This window comes from Argopecten irradians, chromosome 4, assembly GCF_041381155.1.
Source record: "Argopecten irradians isolate NY chromosome 4, Ai_NY, whole genome shotgun sequence".
NCBI lineage: Eukaryota > Metazoa > Mollusca > Bivalvia > Pectinida > Pectinidae > Argopecten > Argopecten irradians.
Window position 1 is genome coordinate 5,155,150 of NC_091137.1, and position 18,860 is coordinate 5,174,009.

The 18,860-nt window shown below is 36.3% G+C and overlaps 1 protein-coding gene across 1 annotated transcript in view; it reads left to right on the forward strand.

The window, feature by feature from the left end:
- Nucleotides 1–18,860, forward strand: part of LOC138320423 (carboxyl-terminal PDZ ligand of neuronal nitric oxide synthase protein-like) — a 193,364-nt gene that overhangs the window by 22,012 nt on the left and 152,492 nt on the right. The gene's annotated exons all lie outside the window — the stretch shown is intronic.

An 18,860-nucleotide genomic window follows, 5' to 3' on the forward strand; every position in this document is an offset into this window, starting at 1 on the left:
GCACATTGTTGTGTAACATAAAAAAAAATGAATAAATTGTCTCGCTAAGACATAAACAGATTGATCTTTTAAGATACATTTTTTTATAAATAGTACATAGAATCCCTCGATGGACATTTTTAGTCTAGTTCGTGTGTATTGAATTTTTACTATTTAAGGTTTGACATTATGTGCTTGAACGTTTAAGGAAATGCGCCGCGCAGCGGAAAATTTTCTAGAATGAAGTACGAAAAATGTGCAGGAGGACCCTTTTTTCTTTCAAATAAGCATTTTTGGAAAATTTCAGTTGGCGAAAATGGGGAGGGGCAAAAAGACATGTTTGCCCCCCACCCCGTCCTGGGAAACGGGTGGGGTGTGGTGGGGGGGGAGTAGTTGCCTATCCTGCCTCCGCTTCGTACGCCCCTGTACACAGTCACTATCTTACAATACAAGTTTTATTTTGGTGTCGACAGGGAAAACCGAGATGACTCGGCAAAACCTCTTCATCTCATCTCCTCGCATAAACGATAGCAGCATCGATATTAATTTTAGCAAAATAAAAATGTCCAACGTTGGAAATATTGCAAGAACATTCATTATTTACATAAATTAAACCAGTAAAAAGAATAAACATTTATTTCATCTAGACTAAATAATTTGCAAATCCCATACGCCGCCTGCAAGGAGATGTCCTTGGCCTATCGCTACCCACGTTGCTCTACCCACGTTGCTCTCGATCGTGGTCTTATATTATGTAATTTTTAATGGGATATTAAATCTAGATATATCTGTTTTCAACCATTAAATTTCTATGAACATGTGTAAAACAAGCAGTCTGAACTGCTATTCCGAGACCGTAAAATGCAATCTTGGTCACCTCAGCCAAAACACAGGGGCACGCAAATTATAAAACTTGGTTAGCTTTTTTATTGTCATTATTGTTAAATACACTGTATGTTATTTTTAAACGAAAACATATATTTTACCTAAGAAGCCAATGATATATATAATGTAAGTATAGGTTAGCTTGTAAAGGGATAATAAAAATATATAGTATTGAAAATATACTAAAGATGAAAATAATTACATTCCATATGCATGTTAAATTATAAAATGGTTTAATTAAAAAAAATTGACTGACTGATGGGTGGTTGTTTACAGTCGCAACACACATTATCAATGACGGACTTTCTAAATTTTAAAACGGATGAATTTTCTGTAGGATTTTTACCATGAAAATAATAATAAAATTACCTTATTTAAATTTTATGTTTGTGCAAGAAATGTCCAAAGACGGTGAAAAAAACAATCTTCTGAATGACCACTAATTGTACACCTGTGACACATGTGTCGATCAACAGGTATATTTCCCAGAATTCTGTCACCATATCAAGATATGGTAGGTTTAATGGATTTGTGTACAGACAACCCATTGAAATGGTAAAAAATCTATTTATTAAAGTGTAATTAAAATGAAGATAGAGGAGCAGAAAAATGCACCTGTAGCATAACATGTTGTTCTACCAATTGAGCTACCTGGTTGTTAGCAAAAATGGATGTTCTACCAATTGAACTAACATGGTCGCTAGCGAAACTGGATGTTCTATCAGTTGAGCTACCATGCATAGTCTTTACTGAAACTGGATGTGCTACCGATTGAGCTACCATGGTTGATAGCAAAACTGGATGTTCTACCAATTGAGCTACCTGATCGTTACCGAAACTGGATGTTCTACCATATCGAGCTACCATGATTGATAACAAAAAATGGATGTTCTACCAATTGAGTTACCTGGTCGCTAGCGAAACTAGATGTTCTAACAATTGAGCTACCATAGTCATTACCGAAACTAGATGTTCTACCAATTGAGCTACCATGGTTGATAGCAAAACTGGATGTTTTATCAATTGAGCTACCATGGTTGATAGCAAAACTGGATGTTTTATCAATTGAGCTACCATGGTTGATAGCAAAACTAGATGTTCTACCAATTGAGCTACCATGGTTGATAGCAAAACTAGATGTTCTACCAATTGAGCTACCATGGTTGATAGCAAAACTGGATGTTTTATCAATTGAGCTATCTGGTCCCTAGCGAAATTGAATGTTCTACCAATTAATCTATCTGGTCATTTACGAAACTGGATGTTCTACCAATTGAGCTACCTGGTCGTTAGTGAAACTGGATGTTCTACCAATTGAGCTACCTGGTCGTTAGTGAAACTGGATGTTCTACCAATTGAGCTACCTGGTCGTTAGTGAAACTGGATGTTCTACCAATTGAGCTACCTGGTCGTTAGCGAAACTGGATGTTCTATCAATTGAGCAGCGAAACTGGATGTTCTATCAAATGAGCTAACTTGTTGCTAGCAAAACTGAATGTTCTATCAATTGAGCTACCTGGTCGTTAACGAAACCGGATATTCTACCAATTGAGCTACCTAGCCGTTAGTGAAACTGGATGTTCTACCAATTGAGCTACCTAGCCGTTAGTGAAACTGGATGTTCTACCAATTGAGCTACCTAGCCGTTAGCAAAACTGGATTTTCTTTATTGTTCTACTAACTGAGCTACCATGATTGTTAGCGAAACTGGATGTTTTTTCTATTGAGCTACCAGGTTGTCAGCGAAACTGGATGTTCTACCAATTGAGCTGTCAATTCGTGTTCTTAGTTATGGAAAGGCATTTCTAATCCATCTAGGTGACACAGATGCTTTAAACACTTGCTTTTGATTGTAATGCTCTTGCTTGAATGGTGTTTTAGAAAAAAATTTGTTTGGAATTTCCTATTTCTATAACGAACACAGTAGGTTCAGTTGTTAAAACGATACACCAATATACATGTTTGCATATCAATATTCGTTACACTGCTGAAAACCGATACCTATTGGTAGATCGATATATTGATCCGGCCCTATTAATTCTTACATCCCAAACTTACAACCTATGGTTGGCTGTGTGTCCCCAAACTTAGAACATATGGTTGGCTGTGTGTCCCCAAACTTAGAACATATGGTTGACTGTACGTCCCCAAACTTAGAACATATGGTTGACTGTACGTCCCCAAACATAGAACATATGGTTGACTGTACGTCCCCAAACTTAGAACATATGGTTGGCTGTGTGTCCCAAAACTTAGAACATATGGTTGACTGTACGTCCCCAAACTTAGAACATATGGTTGACTGTACGTCCCCAAACATAGAACATATGGTTGACTGTACGTCCCCAAACTTAGAACATATGGTTGGCTGTGTGTCCCAAAACTTAGAACATATGGTTGGCTGTGTGTCCCCAAACTTAGAACATATGGTTGGCTGTGTGTCCCCAAACTTAGAACATATGGTTGGCTGTGTGTCCCCAAACTTAGAACAAATGGTTGACTGTGTGTCCCCAAACTTAGAACATATGGTTGGCTGTGTGTCCCCAAACTAAGAACAAATGGTTGACTGTGTGTCCCCAAACTTAGAACATATGGTTGGCTGTGTGTCCCCAAACTAAGAACAAATGGTTGATTGTGTGTCCCAAAACTTAGAACATATGGTTGACTGTATGTCCCCAAACTTAGAACATATGGTTGACTGTACGTCCCCAAACTTAGAACATATGGTTGACTGTACGTCCCCAAACTTAGAACATATGGTTGACTGTATGTCCCCAAACTTAGAACATATGGTTGACTGTATGTCTCCAAACTTAGAACATATGGTTGGCTGTGTGTCCCCAAACTTAGAACATATGGTTGACTGTACCTCCCCAAACTTAGAACTTATGGTTGACTGTACGTCCCCAAACTTAGAACTTATGGTTGACTGTACATGTACGTCCCAAAACTTAGAACATATGGTTGACTGTATGTCCCCAAACTTAGAACATATGGTTGACTGTACGTCCCTAAACTTAGAACATATGGTTGACTGTATGTCCCCAAACTTAGAACATATGGTTGACTGTACGTCCCCAAACTTAGAACATATGGTTGACTGTATGTCCCCAAACTTAGAACATATGGTTGACTGTACGTCCCCAAACTTAGAACATATGGTTGACTGTATGTCCCCAAACTTAGAACATATGGTTGACTGTACGTCCCCAAACTTAGAACATATGGTTGAATGTATGTCCCCAAACTTAGAACATATGGTTGGCTGTGTGTCCCCAAACTTAGAACATATGGTTGACTGTGTGTCCCCAAACTTAGAACATATGGTTGACTGTATGTCCCCAAACTTAGAACATATGGTTGACTGTATGTCCCCAAACTTAGAACATATGGTTGGCTGTGTGTCCCCAAACTTAGAACATATGGTTGACTGTATGTCCCCAAACTTAGAACATATGGTTGACTGTGTGTCCCCAAACTTAGAACATATGGTTGACTGTATGTCCCCAAACTTAGAACATATGGTTGACTGTATGTCCCCAAACTTAGAACATATGGTTGACTGTATGTCCCCAAACTTAGAACATATGGTTGGCTGTGTGTCCCCAAACTTAGAACATATGGTTGACTGTATGTCCCCAAACTTAGAACATATGGTTGACTGTATGTCCCCAAACTTAGAACTTATGGTTGACTGTACGTCCCCAAACTTAGAACTTATGGTTGACTGTACATGTTCGTCCCAAAACATAGAACATATGGTTGACTGTACATGTACGTCCCAAAACTTAGAACATATGGTTGACTGTACGGCACCAAACTTACAACATATGGTTGACTGTATGTCCCCAAACTTAGAACATATGGTTGGCTGTACGTCCCCAAACTTAGAACTTGCTGTATGGGGAGCTGGGAAGGGGAAGGTCATTAGGAGGAACCTACTGGGAGGGGGAACGTGCTGGGAGGGGGAACGTACTGGGAGGAGGAACGTACTGGGAGGGGGAACGTACTGGGAGGGGGAACGTACTGGGAGGGGGAACGTACTGGGAGGGGGAAGGTACTGGGAGGAGGAACGTACTGGGAGGGGGAACGTACTGGGAGGGGTAGTTGGGAGGGGTAGCTGTGAGGGGGGAAGGGGGAGTTGGGGGAGGAGTAGCTTGGAAGAATCTTGGAGGTAATGGTTAGAGAGGATCAGTACATGGAAGCTGGGGGAGGGATAGCGAAATCATACCAGTATGGGGGAGGGGTCAATGTGTATGGTATGTTATAGATTTCTGTCTGTAAACATTTTGTCTTTAGCTGAAAGCAATTAGCCACTGATCTGCGGTATCAGTCTGATGTTGCCCGGCCATGTTAACCTTTTACCAAGCTAAGTATTTGGTGCCAATTCCTGTCCCATCAGTGTCTGACCTGGTTGGTGGTTGGGCCCACGTAGAGGCTCCCTGGAGGCAGGATAACAAGGGTTGTACCCTTGTCACTAAACATCCTTCCTCTAGAATATCACAATGTCCTGGCTTTCCTTGTGTGCTGTTTGAGCTATGTTGTGTCCAGTTAGGGTTTTATACAATGTGCTGCCTTCCATAGATTTTGTACCACACCCAGTGTATTGGATAGCAGCTATGGATTCCTGGCACTGTTACACCAGGGGATATCACGCTTTGGTGCAGGTAAATACTGAACACTACCAGACACCTTAACCACATCATAAAGAACAATGTCAGACAACTAAACCACATCATAAAGAACAATGTCAGACACCTTAACCATATCATAAAGAACAATGTCAGACACCTTACATAAGAACAAACATCATAAAGAACAATGTCAGACACCTTAACCACATCATAAAGAACAATGTCAGACACCTTAACCACATCATAAAGAACAATGTCAGACACCTTAACCACATCATAAAGAACAATGTCAGACACCTTAACCACATCATAAAGAACAATGTCAGACACCTTAACCACATCATAAAGAACAATGTCAGACACCTTAACCATACCATAAAGAACAATGTCAGACACCTTAACCACATCATAAAGAACAATGTCAGACACCTTAACCACATCATAAAGAACAATGTCAGACACCTTAACCACATCATAAAGAACAATGTCAGACACCTTAACCACATCATAAAGAACAATGTCAGACACCTTAACCACATCATAAAGAACAATGTCAGACACCTTAACCACATCATAAAGAACAATGTCAGACACCTTAACCACATCATAAAGAACAATGTCAGACACCTTAACCACATCATAAAGAACAATGTCAGACACCTTAACCACATCATAAAGAACAATGTCAGACACCTTAACCACATCATAAAGAACAATGTCAGACACCTTAACCACATCATAAAGAACAATGTCAGACACCTTAACCACATCATAAAGAACAATGTCAGACACCTTAACCACATCATAAAGAACAATGTCAGACACCTTAAACCACATCATAAAGAACAATGTCAGACACCTTAACCACATCATAAAGAACAATGTCAGACACCTTAACCACATCATAAAGAACAATGTCAGACACCTTAACCATATCATAAAGAACAATGTCAGACACCTTAACCACATCATAAAGAACAATGTCAGACACCTTAACCACATCATAAAGAACAATGTCAGACACCTTAACCACATCATAAAGAACAATGTCAGACACCTTAACCACATCATAAAGAACAATGTCAGACACCTTAACCACATCATAAAGAACAATGTCAGACACCTTAACCACATCATAAAGAACAATGTCAGACACCTTAACCACATCATAAAGAACAATGTCAGACACCTTAACCACATCATAAAGAACAATGTCAGACACCTTAACCACATCATAAAGAACAATGTCAGACACCTTAACCACATCATAAAGAACAATGTCAGACACCTTAACCACATCATAAAGAACAATGTCAGACACCTTAACCACATCATAAAGAACAATGTCAGACACCTTAACCACATCATAAAGAACAATGTCAGACACCTTAACCACATCATAAAGAACAATGTCAGACACCTTAACCACATCATAAAGAACAATGTCAGACACCTTAACCACATCATAAAGAACAATGTCAGACACCTTAACCACATCATAAAGAACAATGTCAGACACCTTAACCACATCATAAAGAACAATGTCAGACACCTTAACCACATCATAAAGAACAATGTCAGACACCTTAACCACATCATAAAGAACAATGTCAGACACCTTAACCACATCATAAAGAACAATGTCAGACACCTTAACCACATCATAAAGAACAATGTCAGACACCTTAACCACATCATAAAGAACAATGTCAGACACCTTAACCACATCATAAAGAACAATGTCAGACACCTTAACCACACCATAAAGAACAATGTCAGACACCTTAACCACATCATAAAGAACAATGTCAGACACCTTAAAGACATATCATAAAGAACAATGTCAGACACCTTAACCACATCATAAAGAACAATGTCAGACACCTTAACCACATCATAAAGAACAATGTCAGACACCTTAACCACATCATAAAGAACAATGTCAGACACCTTAACCACATCATAAAGAACAATGTCAGACACCTTAACCACATCATAAAGAACAATGTCAGACACCTTAACCACATCATAAAGAACAATGTCAGACACCTTAACCACATCATAAAGAACAATGTCAGACACCTTAACCACATCATAAAGAACAATGTCAGACACCTTAACCATATCATAAAGAACAATGTCAGACACCTTAACCACATCATAAAGAACAATGTCAGACACCTTAACCACATCATAAAGAACAATGTCAGACACCTTAACCACATCATAAAGAACAATGTCAGACACCTTAACCACATCATAAAGAACAATGTCAGACACCTTAACCACATCATAAAGAACAATGTCAGACACCTTAACCACATCATAAAGAACAATGTCAGACACCTTAACCACATCATAAAGAACAATGTCAGACACCTTAACCACATCATAAAGAACAATGTCAGACACCTTAACCACATCATAAAGAACAATGTCAGACACCTTAACCACATCATAAAGAACAATGTCAGACACCTTAACCACATCATAAAGAACAATGTCAGACACCTTAACCACATCATAAAGAACAATGTCAGACACCTTAACCACATCATAAAGAACAATGTCAGACACCTTAACCACATCATAAAGAACAATGTCAGACACCTTAACCACATCATAAAGAACAATGTCAGACACCTTAACCACATCATAAAGAACAATGTCAGACACCTTAACCACATCATAAAGAACAATGTCAGACACCTTAACCACATCATAAAGAACAATGTCAGACACCTTAACCACAATCATAAAGAACAATGTCAGACACCTTAACCACATCATAAAGAACAATGTCAGACACCTTAACCACATCATAAAGAACAATGTCAGACACCTTAACCACATCATAAAGAACAATGTCAGACACCTTAACCACATCATAAAGAACAATGTCAGACACCTTAACCACATCATAAAGAACAATGTCAGACACCTTAAAAACCACATCATAAAGAACAATGTCAGACACCTTAACCACATCATAAAGAACAATGTCAGACACCTTAACCACATCATAAAGAACAATGTCAGACACCTTAACCACATCATAAAGAACAATGTCAGACACCTTAACCTCAAGACACACACATTAAAGAACAATGTCAGACACCTTAACCACATCATAAAGAACAATGTCAGACACCTTAACCACATCATAAAGAACAATGTCAGACACCTTAACCACATCATAAAGAACAATGTCAGACACCTTAACCACATCATAAAGAACAATGTCAGACACCTTAACCACATCATAAAGAACAATGTCAGACACCTTAACCACATCATAAAGAACAATGTCAGACACCTTAACCACATCATAAAGAACAATGTCAGACACCTTAACCACATCATAAAGAACAATGTCAGACACTTAACCACATCATAAAGAACAATGTCAGACACCTTAACCACATCATAAAGAACAATGTCAGACACCTTAACCACATCATAAAGAACAATGTCAGACACCTTAACCACATCATAAAGAACAATGTCAGACACCTTAACCACATCATAAAGAACAATGTCAGACACCTTAACCACATCATAAAGAACAATGTCAGACACCTTAACCACATCATAAAGAACAATGTCAGACACCTTAACCACATCATAAAGAACAATGTCAGACACCTTAACCATCATCATAAAGAACAATGTCAGACACCTTAACCACATCATAAAGAACAATGTCAGACACCTTAACCACATCATAAAGAACAATGTCAGACACCTTAACCACATCATAAAGAACAATGTCAGACACCTTAACCACATCATAAAGAACAATGTCAGACACCTTAACCACATCATAAAGAACAATGTCAGACACCTTAACCACATCATAAAGAACAATGTCAGACACCTTAACCATATCATAAAGAACAATGTCAGACACCTTAACCACATCATAAAGAACAATGTCAGACACCTTAACCACATCATAAAGAACAATGTCAGACACCTTAACCACATCATAAAGAACAATGTCAGACACCTTAACCACATCATAAAGAACAATGTCAGACACCTAAACCACATCATAAAGAACAATGTCAGACACCTTAACCACATCATAAAGAACAATGTCAGACACCTTAACCACATCATAAAGAACAATGTCAGACACCTTAACCACATCATAAAGAACAATGTCAGACACCTTAACCACATCATAAAGAACAATGTCAGACACCTTAACCATATCATAAAGAACAATGTCAGACACCTTAACCACATCATAAAGAACAATGTCAGACACCTTAACCACATCATAAAGAACAATGTCAGACACCTTAACCACATCATAAAGAACAATGTCAGACACCTTAACCACATCATAAAGAACAATGTCAGACACCTTAACCACATCATAAAGAACAATGTCAGACACCTTAACCACATCATAAAGAACAATGTCAGACACCTTAACCACATCATAAAGAACAATGTCAGACACCTTAACCACATCATAAAGAACAATGTCAGACACCTTAACCACATCATAAAGAACAATGTCAGACACCTTAACCACATCATAAAGAACAATGTCAGACACCTTAACCACATCATAAAGAACAATGTCAGACACCTTAACCACATCATAAAGAACAATGTCAGACACCTTAACCACATCATAAAGAACAATGTCAGACACCTTAACCACATCATAAAGAACAATGTCAGACACCTTAACCACATCATAAAGAACAATGTCAGACACCTTAACCACATCATAAAGAACAATGTCAGACACCTTAACCACATCATAAAGAACAATGTCAGACACCTTAACCACATCATAAAGAACAATGTCAGACACCTTAACCATACCATAAAGAACAATGTCAGACACCTTAACTTAACCACATCATAAAGAACAATGTCAGACACCTTAACCACATCATAAAGAACAATGTCAGACACCTTAACCACATCATAAAGAACAATGTCAGACACCTTAACCACATCATAAAGAACAATGTCAGACACCTTAACCACATCATAAAGAACAATGTCAGACAACTTAACCACATCATAAAGAACAATGTCAGACACCTTAACCACATCATAAAGAACAATGTCAGACACCTTAACCACATCATAAAGAACAATGTCAGACACCTTAACCACATCATAAAGAACAATGTCAGACACCTTAACCACATCATAAAGAACAATGTCAGACACCTTAACCACATCATAAAGAACAATGTCAGACACCTTAACCACATCATAAAGAACAATGTCAGACACCTTAACCATATCATAAAGAACAATGTCAGACACCTTAACCACATCATAAAGAACAATGTCAGACACCTTAACCACATCATAAAGAACAATGTCAGACACCTTAACCACATCATAAAGAACAATGTCAGACACCTTAACCACATCATAAAGAACAATGTCAGACACCTTAACCACATCATAAAGAACAATGTCAGACACCTTAACCACATCATAAAGAACAATGTCAGACACCTTAACCACATCATAAAGAACAATGTCAGACACCTTAACCACATCATAAAGAACAATGTCAGACACCTTAACCACATCATAAAGAACAATGTCAGACACCTTAACCACATCATAAAGAACAATGTCAGACACCTTAACCATATCATAAAGAACAATGTCAGACACCTTAACCACATCATAAAGAACAATGTCAGACACCTTAACCACATCATAAAGAACAATGTCAGACACCTTAACCACATCATCATAAAGAACAATGTCAGACACCTTAACCACATCATAAAGAACAATGTCAGACACCTTAACCACATCATAAAGAACAATGTCAGACACCTTAACCACATCATAAAGAACAATGTCAGACACCTTAACCACATCATAAAGAACAATGTCAGACACCTTAACCACATCATAAAGAACAATGTCAGACACCTTAACCACATCATAAAGAACAATGTCAGACACCTTAACCACATCATAAAGAACAATGTCAGACACCTTAACCACATCATAAAGAACAATGTCAGACACCTTAACCACATCATAAAGAACAATGTCAGACACCTTAACCACATCATAAAGAACAATGTCAGACACCTTAACCACATCATAAAGAACAATGTCAGACACCTTAACCACATCATAAAGAACAATGTCAGACACCTTAACCACATCATAAAGAACAATGTCAGACACCTTAACCACATCATAAAGAACAATGTCAGACACCTTAACCACATCATAAAGAACAATGTCAGACACCTTAACCACATCATAAAGAACAATGTCAGACACCTTAACCACATCATAAAGAACAATGTCAGACACCTTAACCACATCATAAAGAACAATGTCAGACACCTTAACCACATCATAAAGAACAATGTCAGACACCTTAACCACATCATAAAGAACAATGTCAGACACCTTAACCACATCATAAAGAACAATGTCAGACACCTTAACCACATCATAAAGAACAATGTCAGACACCTTAACCACATCATAAAGAACAATGTCAGACACCTTAACCACATCATAAAGAACAATGTCAGACACCTTAACCACATCATAAAGAACAATGTCAGACACCTTAACCACATCATAAAGAACAATGTCAGACACTTAACCACATCATAAAGAACAATGTCAGACACCTTAACCACATCATAAAGAACAATGTCAGACACCTTAACCACATCATAAAGAACAATGTCAGACACCTTAACCACATCATAAAGAACAATGTCAGACACCTTAACCACATCATAAAGAACAATGTCAGACACCTTAACCACATCATAAAGAACAATGTCAGACACCTTAACCACATCATAAAGAACAATGTCAGACACCTTAACCACATCATAAAGAACAATGTCAGACACCTTAACCACATCATAAAGAACAATGTCAGACACCTTAACCACATCATAAAGAACAATGTCAGACACCTTAACCACATCATAAAGAACAATGTCAGACACCTTAACCACATCATAAAGAACAATGTCAGACACCTTAACCACATCATAAAGAACAATGTCAGACACCTTAACCACATCATAAAGAACAATGTCAGACACCTTAACCACATCATAAAGAACAATGTCAGACACCTTAACCACATCATAAAGAACAATGTCAGACACCTTAACCACATCATAAAGAACAATGTCAGACACCTTAACCACATCATAAAGAACAATGTCAGACAACTTAACCATATAAAGAACAATGTCAGACACCTTAACCACATCATAAAGAACAATGTCAGACACCTTAACCACATCATAAAGAACAATGTCAGACACCTTAACCACATCATAAAGAACAATGTCAGACACCTTAACCACATCATAAAGAACAATGTCAGACACCTTAACCACATCATAAAGAACAATGTCAGACACCTTAACCACATCATAAAGAACAATGTCAGACACCTTAACCACATCATAAAGAACAATGTCAGACACCTTAACCACATCATAAAGAACAATGTCAGACACCTTAACCACATCATAAAGAACAATGTCAGACACCTTAACCACATCATAAAGAACAATGTCAGACACCTTAACCACATCATAAAGAACAATGTCAGACACCTTAACCACATCATAAAGAACAATGTCAGACACCTTAACCACATCATAAAGAACAATGTCAGACACCTTAACCACATCATAAAGAACAATGTCAGACACCTTAACCACATCATAAAGAACAATGTCAGACACCTTAACCACATCATAAAGAACAATGTCAGACACCTTAACCACATCATAAAGAACAATGTCAGACACCTTAACCATACCATAAAGAACAATGTCAGACACCTTAACCACATCATAAAGAACAATGTCAGACACCTTAACCACATCATAAAGAACAATGTCAGACACCTTAACCACATCATAAAGAACAATCTCAGACACCTTAACCACATCATAAAGAACAATGTCAGACACCTTAACCACATCATAAAGAACAATGTCAGACACCTTAACCACATCATAAAGAACAATGTCAGACACCTTAACCACATCATAAAGAACAATGTCAGACACCTTAACCACATCATAAAGAACAATGTCAGACACCTTAACCATCATAAAGAAATGACCACATCATAAAGAACAATGTCAGACACCTTAACCACATCATAAAGAACAATGTCAGACACCTTAACCACATCATAAAGAACAATGTCAGACACCTTAACCACATCATAAAGAACAATGTCAGACACCTTAACCACATCATAAAGAACAATGTCAGACACCTTAACCACATCATAAAGAAAGAACAATGTCAGACACCTTAACCACATCATAAAGAACAATGTCAGACACTTTAACCACATCATAAAGAACAATGTCAGACACCTTAACCACACCATAAAGAACAATGTCAGACACCTTAACCACATCATAAAGAACAATGTCAGACACCTTAACCACATCATAAAGAACAATGTCAGACACCTTAACCACATCATAAAGAACAATGTCAGACACCTTAACCATCATAAAGAACAATGTCAGACACCTTAACCAACCACAATCACCTTAACCAATCATAAAGAACAATGTCAGACACCTTAACCCATACATAAAGAACAATGTCAGACACCTTAACCACATCATAAAGAACAATGTCAGACACCTTAACACACCATAAATAAAGAACAATGTCAGACACCTTAACCACATCATAAAGAACAATGTCAGACACCTTAACCACATCATAAAGAACAATGGTCAGACACCTTAACCACATCATAAAGAACAATGTCAGACACCTTAACCACATCATAAAGAACAATGTCAGACACCTTAACCACATCATAAAGAACAATGTCAGACACCTTAACCAACATACCATAAAGAACAATGTCAGACACCTTAACCACATCATAAAAGAACAATGTCAGACACCTTAACCACATCATAAAGAACAATGTCAGACACCTTAACCACATCATAAAGAACAATGTCAGACACCTTAACCAACATCATAAAGAACAATGTCAGACACCTTAACCACATCATAAAGAACAATGTCAGACACCTTAACCACATCATAAAGAACAATGTCAGACACCTTAACCACCCATCATAAAGAACAATGTCAGACACCATAACCACATCATAAAGAACAATGTCAGACACCTTAACCACATCATAAAGAAACAATGTCAGACAACCTTAACCATTATCATAAAGAACAATGTCAGACTCACCTTAACCACATCATAAAGAACAATGTCAGACACCTTAACCACATCATAAAGAACAATCCTCAGTCAGACACCTTAAACCACATCATAAAGAACAATGTCAGACACCTTAACCATCATCATAAAGAACAATGTCAGACAACCCTTAACCACATCATAAAGAACAATGTCAGACACCTTAACCACATCATAAAGAACAATGTCAGACACCTTAACCACATCATAAAGAACAATGTCAGACACCTTAACCACACCATAAAGAACAATGTCAGACACCTTAACCACCATCATAAAGAACAATGTCAGACACCTTAACTGGATATCATAAAGAACAATTGTCAGGACACCTTAACCATATCATAAAGAACAATGTACCTAAATGTGTAATAGTAATGAACCAGCTGTATACAGGACAAAATGTGTAATAGTAATGAACCAGTTGTATACATAACAAAAAAAGTAATATCAATGAACCAGCTGTATACAGGACTAAATGTGTAATAGTAATGTATCAGTTGTATACAGGACTAAATGTGTAATAGTAATGTACCAGCTGTATACAGGACTAAATGTGTAATAGTAATGAACCAGCTGTATACAGGACAAAATGTGTAATAGTAATGTACCAGTTGTATACAGGACTAAATGTGTAATAGTAATGTACCAGTTGTATACAGGACTAAATGTGTAATAGTAATGTACCAGCTGTATACAGGACTAAATGTGTAATAGTAATGAACCAGCTGTATACAGGACAAAATGTGTAATAGTAATGGTATCAGTTGTATACAGGAACTAAATGTTGTAATAGTAATGTTGAACCAGCTGTATACAGGACTAAAATGTGTAATAGTAATGTACCAGCTGTATACAGGACTAAATGTGTATTAATACGTAATGTACCAGCTGTATACAGGACTAAAAATGTGTAATAGTAATGAACCAGCTGTATAACAGGACAAAATGTGTAATATATAATGAACCAGTTGTAATACATAACAAAAAAAGTAATATCAATGAACCAGCTGTATACAGGACTAAATGTGTAATAGTAATGTATCAGTTTGTATACAGGACTAAATGTGTAATAGTAATTGTACCAGCTGTATACAGGACAAAAATGTGTAATAGTACCATGAGGACCATGTGTAAAAGTAATAGAACAGCTGTATACATACAAAAATGTGTAATAGTAATGAACCAGCTGTTATACAGGACAAAATGTGTAATAGTAATGTAACCAGCTGTATACAGGACAAAAAACAAAATGTGTAATAGTAATGTACCAGTTGTATACAGGACAAAATGTGTAATAGTAATGTAACCAGCAAAATGTGTATACAGGACTAGGATCAAAATGTGTAATAAGTAATGAACCAGCTGTATACAGTACAAAACATGTAATAGTAATGAACCAGCTGTATACAGGACAAAATGTGTAATAGTAATGAACCATTAATACAGGACCAAAAAATTTGTAAATAGTAAATGAACCAAGTTGTATACAGGACAAAATGTGTAATGTAATGTAACAGCTGTATACAGTACAAAACATGTAATAGTAATGAACCAGCTGTATACAGGACAAAATGTGTAATAGTAATGAACCAGTTGTATACAGGACAAAATGTGTAATAGTAATGAACCAGCTGTATACAGGACAAAATGTGTAATAGTAATGAACCAGTTGTATACAGGACAAAAATGTGTAATAGTAATGTACCAGTTGTATACAGGACAAAAACATGTAATAGTTAATGAACCAGTATGTATACAGGACAAAATGAGTAATAGTAATGTAACAGCAGTTGTAATACAGGACAAAATGTGTAATAGTGTATACAGGACAACAAAGTTGTATACAGGACAAAATGTGTAATAGTGATGAACAAGTTGTATACAGGACAAACATGTGTAATAGTAATGTACAAAAGTTGTAATACATGGACAAAACAGGTATTACAGAAAAGTAATGTGTAATAGGGAATGAACCAGTTGTATACAGGACAAAACATGTAATAGTAATGAATCAGTTGTATACAGGACAAAATGTGTAATAGGGATGAACAAGTTGTATACAGGACAAAACATGTAATATTAATGTATCAGTTGTATACAGTAAATAGACAAAAATGTGTAATAGTAATGAACCAGTTGTATACAGGACAAAACATGTGTAATAGTAATGAACCAGTTGGTGTATACAGTTTTTTATACAGGACAAAATGTGTAATAGTAATGAACCCCAAGTGTTGTATACAGGACAGAACAAAAATGTAATAGTAATGAACCATTTTGTATACAGGACAAAATGTGTAATAGTAATGAACCCAGTTACGATATACATCAGACAAAATGTGTAATAGTAATGAACCATGTTGCAGGACAGTTGTATACAGGACAAAATGTGTAATAGTAAATGAACCAGTTGTATACAGTACAAAACATGTAATAGTAATGAACCAGCTGTATACAGGACAAAATGTGTAATAGTAATGTACCAGTTGTATATAGAACAAAAATGTGTAATAGTAATGAACCAGTTGTATACAGGACAAAATGTGTAATAGTAAAATGAACCAGTTGTATACAGGACAAAATGTGTAATAGTAATGTACAGTTGTCATATACAGGACAAAATGTGTAATAGTAATGTATCAGTTGTATACAGTACAAAATGTGATGTAATAGTAATGAACCAGTTGTCGTATACAGGACAAAATGGTGTAATAGTATGAACCAGTTGTATACAGGACAAAATGTGTAATAGTAATGAACCAGTTGTATACAGAACAAAATGTGTAATAGTAATGAACCAGTTGTATACAGGACAAAATGTGTAATAGTAATGAACCAGTTGTATACAGGACAAAATGTGTAATAGTAATGAACCAGTTGTATACAGGACAAAATGTGTAATAGTAATGAACCAGTTGTATACAGGACAAAATGTGTAATAGTAATGAACCAGTTGTATACAGGACAAAATGTGTAATAGTAATGAACCAGTTGTATACAGGACAAAATGTGTAATAGTAATGAACCAGTTGTATACAGGACAATACATGTAATAGTAATGAACCAGTTGTATACAGGACAAAATGTGTAATAGTAATGAACCAGTTGTATACAGGACAATACATGTAATAGTATTGAACAAATACAGACAGTAATGTATAGTAATGAACCAGTTGTATACAGGACAAAATGTGTAATAGTAATGTACCAGTTGTATAGAGGACAAAAAAAGTAATATTAATGTACCAGCTGTATACAGGACAAAACATGTATAACAGGACAAAATGTGTAATAGTAATGAAACAGTTGTATGCAGGACAAAATGTGTAAAAGTAATGAACCAGCAGTATACAGTACAAAATGTGTAATAGTAATCAACCAGCTGTATACAGGACAAAACCTGTAATAGTGATGAACCAGCTGTATACAGGACAAAATGTGTAATAGTAATGTACCAGTTGTATATAGAACAAAATGTGTAATAGTTTGAATTTATTTTGGTTATTTATTTTGGATTATTATTAACTAGCTTTATACTGTTTTATCTCATTATCATTTAAGTGTCCTTCACAGTGGCTACTTGGTTTAAGGAACTGTGAAAATTGACATTACCATTTACCAGTTAAACAGTATCTACAGAGAAATCAATCGTTAAAACCTCCACTATACAAATAGATCAAGTCATTTGAAAAAATCTGAATTTTAAAACAAACGTTCAGAGGTAGTATCAACATGTTTGGTTTTATTTATTTTGTACTATAGAAAGCCTTTAAGTGAAGTATAAATGTAATCATTGATTGTATTACATCATTATATCTCCAACCCTTTAGATGGGCTGTCTCCCATTTACTGCCAATAGAATCAAAGAAAATGTTGTCACCTATCTAAAACTAAAAAATGTGTTACTAAAGAACTAATGTTCATTTTATAACTGAGGCACAGTGTTCTTAAACAACATGTAGGATAATATTAAAATGATATATTTTTTTTCAAAAATATTAATTAATATTCTCAATACTGTTTAAATCTTTTGTATTTTGAATTTGTCAACCTTGGCTATAGATGTAATGAACTTGGAGTGTATTTTGCATCTCCTTATC